Source organism: Canis aureus, chromosome 9 (genome assembly GCF_053574225.1).
Source record: "Canis aureus isolate CA01 chromosome 9, VMU_Caureus_v.1.0, whole genome shotgun sequence".
NCBI lineage: Eukaryota > Metazoa > Chordata > Mammalia > Carnivora > Canidae > Canis > Canis aureus.
This window is the reverse complement of record NC_135619.1, coordinates 53,148,569-53,158,017: the sequence shown is the minus strand read 5'-3', so window position 1 is coordinate 53,158,017 and position 9,449 is coordinate 53,148,569. Positions and strand designations below refer to the sequence as shown.

General features: G+C 49.2%; 1 long non-coding RNA gene and 1 pseudogene across 1 annotated transcript; one reads left to right on the top strand and one right to left on the bottom strand.

Annotated features, from left to right (window-relative positions):
* Positions 1-1,033: 1,033 nt before the first annotated feature.
* LOC144319939 (small ribosomal subunit protein eS24 pseudogene) lies at positions 1,034-1,455 on the top strand (annotated as a pseudogene).
* A 1,861-nt stretch (positions 1,456-3,316) lies between these two features.
* Positions 3,317-5,579, bottom strand: LOC144320153 (uncharacterized). The gene is made up of 3 exons (XR_013385719.1): positions 5,454-5,579; positions 5,091-5,357; positions 3,317-3,797 (listed from the first exon to the last, which is right to left on the bottom strand). It is a non-coding gene; the product is annotated as an uncharacterized LOC144320153 (long non-coding RNA).
* Between the last annotated feature and the right edge of the window lie 3,870 nt (positions 5,580-9,449).

The window sequence follows — 9,449 nt, the reverse complement described above, 5'->3', positions numbered from 1 at the left end:
GTATCCTTCAAGAGATATTTCAAGCACTTGTATAAACATGTAAGTTTATGCATTATTTTTCCTCACACAAATGGTGGCGTACTTTACATAATCTTCTGCACTTCTTTTTTTCATTTAATGATCTATCTTGGGTGTATCTTTTCATATCACCACAGATAGAGTTATTTTTTGAGAAAATTTTGGCTGCATAGCATTGCATGGTTAGAAGTACCATTACTTCTGTAATCCTTTTTTTAAAAAGGGGAATTTAGATTTTCTAATATGTTGCTTATAAATGAAGCTATAACAAATACCCTCAGCCTTCTAAAGAGTCTTCTTTTTGAAGTGAAAGGAAACCTAGCTAAAATTGACTAAACCCCCCAAGCAAATGGAGTCTGAAGATTCAGGTACTGGACAAGTCTGGACTTGAGGCAGCCACTCGGTGTCCTCACAGACCTGGTTCTCTGTTCTCTGTCTTTGGAGGTGTGGCCTTTCTCTTTAGGCTCCACTGTGTTTGCTCCTCTCCCCCCTTTACCAGCTCTAGGATCTTCCCACCTGGCACAAAAAGGCTGCCATGGTTTGGGGCCTCCTCCCTCACAGCACCACTCTGTCTAAGGCAAGGGCGAACGTGTTCTCTGTAGCCTCTACAGGGGAGGAAGGAAATGACTGGTTCCAGGAAACCCAGCAAACCAGTATCTTCTTCACTGTCCTGTCACTTGCCTTTTTCATTTTAATATTATATCAGGGACATTGTTCCAAGTCAGTGTACATAACACATCTATTTCACTCTTTTTGTAATAACTTCACGTACTCAAGAGTACACAGCCAGCATGGCTTCTTTTCTCATTCTGTTCTTGATGGATATTGTGGTGTTTCCATTAAAAACAGAACAACCTGGGGACTCCTGGCTGGCTCAGTCAGTGGAGCATGCGATTCTTGATCTCAGGGTTATAAGTTCGAGCCTCACGTTGGATGTAGAGATTACTCAAAAATAAAATCTTTAAAAAAGAAAAATAGCTATTTCTCCCTGGCTGCTTGAAGCCTGGCTGCCATCATGAACGACACAGTAACTCTCCAGATCAGGAAGTCCATGACCAACCGTCTACTGCAGCAGAAACAAACGCTCATTGATGTTCTTCACTCTGGAAAGGCAATAGTACCTAAGACAGGAATTAGGGAAAAACTAGCCAAAATGTACAAGACCACACCAGATGTCATTTTTGTATTTGGATACAGAACCCATTTTGGTGGTGCAAGACAACTGGCTTTGGCACGATTTATGATTCCTTGGATTATGCAAAGAAAAATGAACCCAAACATAGACTTGCAAGACATGGCCTGCATGAGAAGAAAAAGACCTCAAGGAATCAGCGAAAGGAATGCAAGAACAGAATAAAGAAAGTCAAGGGTAGGGTTGCAAAAGTCACTGTTGGCACTGGCGACAAGGGAGCTGGACATTGGACAACAGAAGGATAAAGATTGTACAGTGACTTTGTGGTGATTGGGCAGATATTTCATGAGAAGATTAATAAACTAAGAACAACAAACAAACAAAATAAAAATAAAACAACCTATAAACAATGTGCTACCTGGGCTAGCTAGGATAAACAGTTCGGTTGCTTTAATAAGGACCCACGGGGCAGCTGGGTGGCTCAGCAGTTGAGTGTCTGCCTTCAGCTCAGGGTGTGATCCTAGAGTCCCAGGATCGAGTCCCACATTGGGCTCCCTGCATGGAGCCTGATTCTCCCTTTGCCCATGTCTCTGCCTCTCTATGTGTGTCTTTCCTGAATAAATAAATAAAATCTTAAAAAAAAAAAAAAAAAGGACCACAGTAACAGGTGCTTAAACAAGATAGAAGAGATCTCTCAGGTTGTCCGTAGGGGTGTAAGCAGTACTGGGTTGCCAGGGTGCCTCTGCTCTGTCAGGGGTGCAGATCCCTTCTGTCTTCTGTCTTTGTCTACGTGGTCAAAGAGACTCAGCACCATCTCGTCTAGGTCCAGATCCCACCATTGGAAGGTGGTGGCGGGGGACGGGACAGAAGGCCCCTTACCTCTAAGTGTATATACCCCAGAAGTTGCACATCACCTTTGCTCACACCCACCAGCCAGAACTTGGCCACGTGGCCACACCTGGCTTGAGAGAGTCTGGGAAATATAATCTCTACAGTGGTAGGTGTGCGCCCCCACGAGAAGTAGGGGTTCTACTGCTACAAGAAGAGGCAGAGAAACATCTAGTATGGGATAATTAGTTGTCTCTGGTACAGCATCCTCAAACATTGATCTGCAAAGAGCCCTATATTTTTGTAGGATGGAATTCTCTTGGATACCCTCCAAAATGCTTCTAGCAGTATATGCTCCCACTGGCAGCCCTCGGACTCTTGCTTTTTGCTTTCCCATGCACTTTGCCACCGCTGCAGCCAGCACAGTCTGGCTGTGAGCTTACGTGGGCCCTGCTGGCCGCGCCCACCGCAGGGGCCTGGGGCTGTGCCTGTTCCTCTGCAGGTCACTAACTAACCCTGTGGCCTTGGCTGTCCTCAGGTTCTTATTCTGCAAAATTAGGATTTTTTAAAAATTAAGGTGTTAAAGGCCACCTGGGTGGCTCAGTGGTTGAACATCTGCCTTTGGCTCCGGTCATGATCCTGGGGTCCTGGGATCGAGTCCTGCTTTGGCCTCCCTGCAGGGAGCCTGCTCCTCCCTCTGCCTATGTCTCTGCCTCTCTGTCTCTGTGTCTCTCATGAATAAAAAAAAAATTAAGATGTTAAGAATCTCACTTCTCTTCCAGTTTGAGAGTTAGTTCCATGATTAAGGGCAGTGTGGCTATGGGAGAGGCAGCTTGCTTTGGCAGAAACGGCATCTAGAAAGAGGAAGGTAATGTTCTCACCCTGCATGTCAGCAGAACACACGCAGGTGGTCAGGATTCAGATCTTGACATGTCTCTAGAAGCCAACAAACTGGATTGTGGTCAGAGGAGAGCCACTGAGGGAGAAATGGGCCCGTGAAGAGAGGGGAAAGAATGGAAAGAAATGGGAGCTTTAATCTGGGGAGAGGAGACTGGGGGAGAGGAGGAGGCAGGGCACACCTGGACTGGCTCTTGAAGGGGAGTGGGGGCACTGGTCATATTGTGTGTTGCCTCCAGGAGGAGCAGCATAACAGTAAGTAGAATTGATTTATAGGGCAGCAGGTTTGGGCACAAAAGAAGAAATAATCTCTTTCTCTCTCTCCTGTAAATTTTGTTTTTAAAAATCATTTTATTTTATTTTTTTCATCATATGCATACTCTTTAATCCCCAGCCCTTATGTCACCCATCTCCTCCCCACCTCCCCCTAGTAACTATCAGTTTGTTCTTAGCGTTAGAGTCTGTTTCTGGTTTGTCTTTCTCTCTTTTTTTTTTTCTTTACTGTTTCTTAAACCTCACATACGAGTAAAATCATATGGTATTTGTCTTTCTCTGACTTATTGTGCTTAGCATAAAACTCTCTAGCTCCATCCATGTTGTGGCAAATGTCAAGATTTTATTCTTTTTTATGGTTGAGTAATATTCCATTGTGTGTGTATGTGTATACCACTTTTTTTTTTAAGATTTTATTTATTCATTCATGAGAGACACACAGAGAGAGGCAGAGACACAGGCAGAGGGAGAAGCGGGCTCCCTGCAGGGAGCCCAAAGCTGGACTCGATCCCAGGCCTCCAGGATCACACCCTGGGCCGAAGGCAGGCGCTAAACTGCTGAGCCACCCAGGGATCCCGAGGTGATGGCTTATTACAGTTTTGATTTGCGTTCCCTGAGGATGAGTGATGTTGAACATCTCTTCATATGTCTGTTGGCCAAAAGAAATGATCTTTTAAAAAATGTAAAGACATGTAAATAATACTAGGCTGAAAAGGGAAGAGGCTATTTGGGGCCTCGAGGACTGTTTTGAGCTGGCCTGGCCTCAGGTGGCTCTTCTCTTTGCTTCTTACCCCCCCAGCCTCAAAGCCAGACTGTTCTTTGTCACTGTCCCTTGGCTACCACCAAGACTACTCCTGCCATGGCTCACAAATGTCCTCCTTTTGCTCTGTCTCTTGGAAGCTCTTCTGGTCTCGCCACACCTGGCAGCCACCCCATTGACCACACGCTCCTTGAAGCATTGGGTTCCCTTTCTTGTAGCTTCTTTTCTGCTCCTTCTCTGCCAGGGGCTTCCTACTGCAGGACGCCCTGTCTTCCTACTGTACAGCTCACCTCACCTTCTATTAGCTCTGGGTGTAGGAGGCCACTCATCTAGAACTCCACCCAGCCCCTGGTCAGGGGCCCAGAGTACTGTGAGCAGTGGCCTAGCACCCCACAGACACCTGGCATTCAACCTGTCTCAGAAGGACCTCGTCTTCTCTGTCCTGCACCTCGCATACCTCCAAAGTCTTCCTCCTGCAGGGAACAGAGAGCCACCGCTCATGCAGAGATACCACTGACTGACCTCTCTGGGCCTGGTCTTGACCTTCAACTCTGTTCTGTGAGGTTTTTTGTTTTTGCTTTTTTTTTTTTTTTTTTAAGATTTTATTTGGGCAGCCCTGGTGGCTCAGCGGTTTAGCACTGCCTTCAGCCCAGCGTGTGATCCTGGAGACCCGGATCGAGTCCCACGTCAGGCTCCCTGCATGGAGCCTGCTTCTCCCTCTGCCTGTGTCTCTGCCTCTCTCTCTCTCTCTGTGTGTCTCTCATGAATAAATAAATAAAATCTTTTAAAAATATTATTTATTTACTTGAGAGAGAGAGAGAGCAAGAAAGCACAAGCAGGGGGAGCAACATGCAGAGGGAGAGGGAGAAGCAGGCTTCCTACTGAGCAAAGCCTGATGTGGGGCTTGATCCCTGGATCCTGGGATCACCATCTGCCTGAAAGCAGATGTTCTATCGACTGAGCCACCAGCTGCCTCTCATTCTGTGCATTATGTTGCTCTGGCTTCAGACCCTTCCATGGCACCCCATCACCGCAGGACAGAGTCCAAAGGGCTTAGCAGGTTGTTAAGGTCTTTTTAGAGTTGGTTCCTTCTACCTTCGAGACCCCAGCTCCTTGGGCCAATCCCCCCTCCCCCCACCGCGGTGGGCTCCAGCCAGCCTCCCCCAACAGGGCACCACTCACAGGCCTGAGAAGGCTCTTCCCTTCCTTCTGGTGAACAGCCAACCCCAGGTCAGCCTTCAGGCCTCAGTAGAGGCTTCTGTCCTCGCCCAGGGAGCCCTCCCCAGCTGCCAGGCTGTCCCTCGCTATGCGCCTCTCTAGCACATGCATCTGGCCGCAGAGGGTTGGTCTACTGTTTTTAATTGCTTGATTGCACTTCGGTATCACTCAGGCTTCTAGAACCATGTGTGCAGGGCCCTCGCGCGTGTTGTTATCGCTGCAACTTGAAGCCTGGAAGAGAATACATTGCATAAATATCTGTTGACTACCGCTGAGTCAAGACCTGACTAATGGGGTGCCGCCCAGGGCTTCGGCAATGGCCCTCACCTTGAGGACAGGCCAGGGCGCTGAGCTCCAGGGTAAGGAGCTGACAGAGAAGTGAGAGTGGCTGAAAAGTGAAAGTGAAGCTGACTGGAGAGGAGGGAGCCCCAGAGGGCCCAGCCTGGGGAGGAGGGGCCAGGCCAAGAGTTCACTGAACCCAGTCCGGCGAGGGAGTCAGGCTGGGCTGGCGCGGGGTCGGGATGGGAGGGGGCGCTGTGGGCGGGGAGATGAGCAGACTGCGAAGACAGAACCTGGGTTTTGTAATTAGTCATTGCCCCCTGGGGTGAGGCTGGGAGTTTTCACCGGAGGTGGGTAGACCAGATTTGCAAAATGACAAACAGGGGCTAACCACCAGCTCGGGCCACCACCGTGGGGCTTCCAGGCCTGGTAGCAGAAGTTGAGCTTTCTAGTTTTTTCTCTGTTCCTCCCCACTACATTCAAAATTCTACCAATTCTACCAAATAGTGAAACTGGGAGGGGAAGGCATCTGAGGAGGACTTACCAAAGACCAAACCTACCTTTTTGATCTCCCAGGCTGACCTCTGAGTCTCCACCTGTCCTTACAACAGAAACTGGGGACATGGGGGCACTTGCCACTTGGAAGCCTCAGCAAGTGACCCTTGCATCCAAAGATCTTTTTTTTTTTTAATTTTTTAATTTTTAATTTATTTTTTATTGGTGTTCAATTTACTAGCATACAGAATAACCCCCAGTGCCCGTCACCCATTCACTCCCACCCCCCGCCCTCCTCCCCTTCTACCACCCCTAGTTCGTTTCCCAGAGTTAGCAGTCTTTACGTTCTTTTTTAAAAAAAATATTTATTTATTCATGAGAGACACACAGAGAGAGGCAGAGACACAGGCAGAGGGAGAAGCAGGCTCCATGCACGGAGCCTGACGTGAGACTCGACCCTGGGTCTTCAGGATCAAGCCCCGGGCCGAAGGCTGTGCTAAACTGCTGAGCCACCCAGGCATCCCTAAAGATTTATTTATTTATTTGAGAGAGAGAGAGATACAGGGAAGGGCAGAAGGAGAGAGAATCCCAAGCAGACTCACGCGGCGCTGAGCTCAACTTGGAGCTCGATCCCACAACCCTGAGATTATGACCTGAGCAGAAACCAAGAGTCACATGCTCAATCGACTGCTCCACTTAGGTGCCCCAAAGGCAGTGGTTTTCAATGTTTAAAACCATGACCTGGGCAGCCCCGGTGGCGCAGTGGTTTAGTGCCACCTGCAACCCAGAGTGTGATCCTGGAGACCTGGGATCGAGTCCCATGTCGGGCTCCCTGCGTGGAGCCTGCTTCTCCCTCTGCCTGTGTCTATGCATCTCTCTCTCTCTCTCTCTCTCTCTGTGTGTGTGTGTCTCTCATGAATAAATAAATAAAATCTTTAAAAAAATGAAATAAAAAAACCATGACCTACAAGAAATGCATTTCTCATCTCAATCCATTACTCTGATGAGCATTTACATATATATATGTATATCCCGACACAAAAGTTTTATGCAACTAGACATTCCTTTTTATATATGTAGCCTGTGCTGATGCTTTCCCATTCTATTATTCTTTTTAAGATTTTATTATTTATTTATTCGTGAGAGACACAGAGAGAGGCAGAGGGAGAAGCAGGGATCCTCCCTGAGCTGAAAGTAGATGCTCAACCACTGAGCCACCCAGGCATCCCTATTCTATCTCTTTTTTAGAAAATTCTGGGTGCAATCCACTAAATTGATTTCATGACCCATTAATGGGTCTCAACCCACCATCGAAGAACGCTGCTCTAGATGGAGGAGTCAGTTCTTCACTCTGCTGGTCTTCAGCTCCTGACAGCTAGAATTGAGCCCCAGTTTCTTGAGTTTCTTCCCTCCGTGTTCCCCTTACAAATACACCCTGTACCAGACCTCTAGTCCCACGCCGCCACCATCATCAGGTTATCAGATCTGTTCTGATCAGACTTCCTCTGATGGCCCCAGACCCCGCTCCTCACAGACAGAGCTAAGCCTAACATCCCAGGAGGGCCACCAGGTTCATATCTGTAGGCTGCTTTCAGCTGTAAGAATACTGCAAGAATAAAATAAACTTCAAGGGGTTAATCACATCACACAAGCAGGAAGCCCAGAGGTAGGTGGCTCCAAAGCTGGATAATTAAGTGATCACATGGCCTTCCATTTATTTCCCAGTTGCCATCCACCAACCTTTGGAAATGCCTTTCTCTACCTTGGTCTCAGTGTGACAAGCATGCTATGTTAAGGGGCTTTTGTGGGTAGCAGGAGAAGGGAAGGGTGGAGCCCGGGTTTCAGCTGGCTGGGTAAGAGAGTGAGTCACCCAGTGGCTGGGCCCCTTCAGCCCCATGTAAGGACAGACCATAGCCGCCCACTGCCCGCCTGGACTGTGTCTGGACAGAAATGGGCATGTCTGCTTTGCAAGGGGCCCCACCTCATGCTCGGATAACCCCATCATGAATCAAGAAGTCCAGAGATGCTTATCAAACCCCTTCTCTCCACGAGTCACAGGCCCTAAAAAGCAGAAATGACTCCTGCCTTCACCTACAGATCCACGCCAGAGCTGAGCAGAGAACCCAACATTCCATCTCTACCTCAGGGCTGGATACCTTGGAGCTGGAATAAAAGAAGCTCTCTGGTGCCCCCTCATCCTTTGGACTTTTTCTAAGTCCTATCTCCAGCACCCAGACCTTTTCTGTCCACCTGCCCCTTGTCTGCTGGTTTCTCCAGGGAGAGCTGGAGGCAGGGCTGGGGTGGGGGTGTGGTACTGGTGGAGCCTCCACCACTGTCTCAGGCTTTGGTGGTAACCGATAGCATACCCCAACCATGATCCATGTCTAGTAGCACCTAGGACGGTGTGTGAGCCGTGAAGGAACCTGAGATCAACCTCCATTTTAGAGATGTGGACTCTCAGGTCCAGAGAGGGGTAGTGATTCGCCCAATGCCACACAGCTAGTTAGCAGCAGGAGCATGAAGTAGGGTCTCCTGCCCTCCAAAGCCTCCATTCTCACTGTTCCCACCTGCCTGGTCCCTGGTTTGCTTTCTAGTTGGCTCTACCCTCTACTCTCTGAACCCAGAACCAAGTCTAGGGAGCAACTCTGAAGTGTGAGGCTGCCCAATCCATGCTCTCCTGCCAGTGGGGGAAGGCCCTGTGTCCCTCTCCCAAGCTGGTTTGCATCTCCTGCTAGATAAAGCAAAAGGACGGAATGAGAATCCACACCGCAGGCCTAGAGATAATAAATACTAACCCTTCTGAATAAAGTCCTACTTTCAACGAAGGGGAACAGGGCTTGGCAGGCTCTGGGAAGAATTTGCTCCAGGAGCTGGTGCTAGGGAGGGTGTGGTGCCAATCTGTGTGGGAGCTCTGCCTGTGGGCAGAGAGGGAGGGCCCACGGGGGTATGTGCTCGTGCATACGTGTGTGCAGGAAGAAGGTGGGTGGCGTAGACATCCAGGGGAGTGCTGGACTGGGGAGTTGGAATGCCAGAGTTCTCTCTGCCACATGTTAGCCCTGTGACCTTGGAAAAGCTTCAGTGTTCCCAGCTGCCAAATGGGGATGTTAAGAAACCCCTTCCTAGGGTTATTAAGAAGATCCAAACAAGTGGATGGCTGTGAGTGGGCTCCCAGGGACGCAGCATGAGGCTGTTCTGGGATTGAAGTTGGACGAGTCGTCTTGCTCCCCTTGGGTCTTCGCTGGAGCTGAGGGTGTCAGGCAGTATTTGGTCTGGGGAAGGGCAAGGCAGGGCAGGGCAGGGCAGGACAGAGCACAGTGGCTCCAAGCCCCTCTCCTGTGACTTCCTCCCTTACTTCCTTGGCTGCCCTAGGCAGCACTAAATCAGGTCACCACTTGTCTCTCCTTGCAGTGGCTGTCATGCAGGCGGCTCCTGCCCAGCTCCCAATCCAGGTCACTGGCTCCCACACCCCTCCCTTCCCCAGCAGCCAAGGAGACAGCCTCAGTGCTTTTGTTCTTAAGTGCTGCTCATTAGACCCTGGCTGTGTGCCTG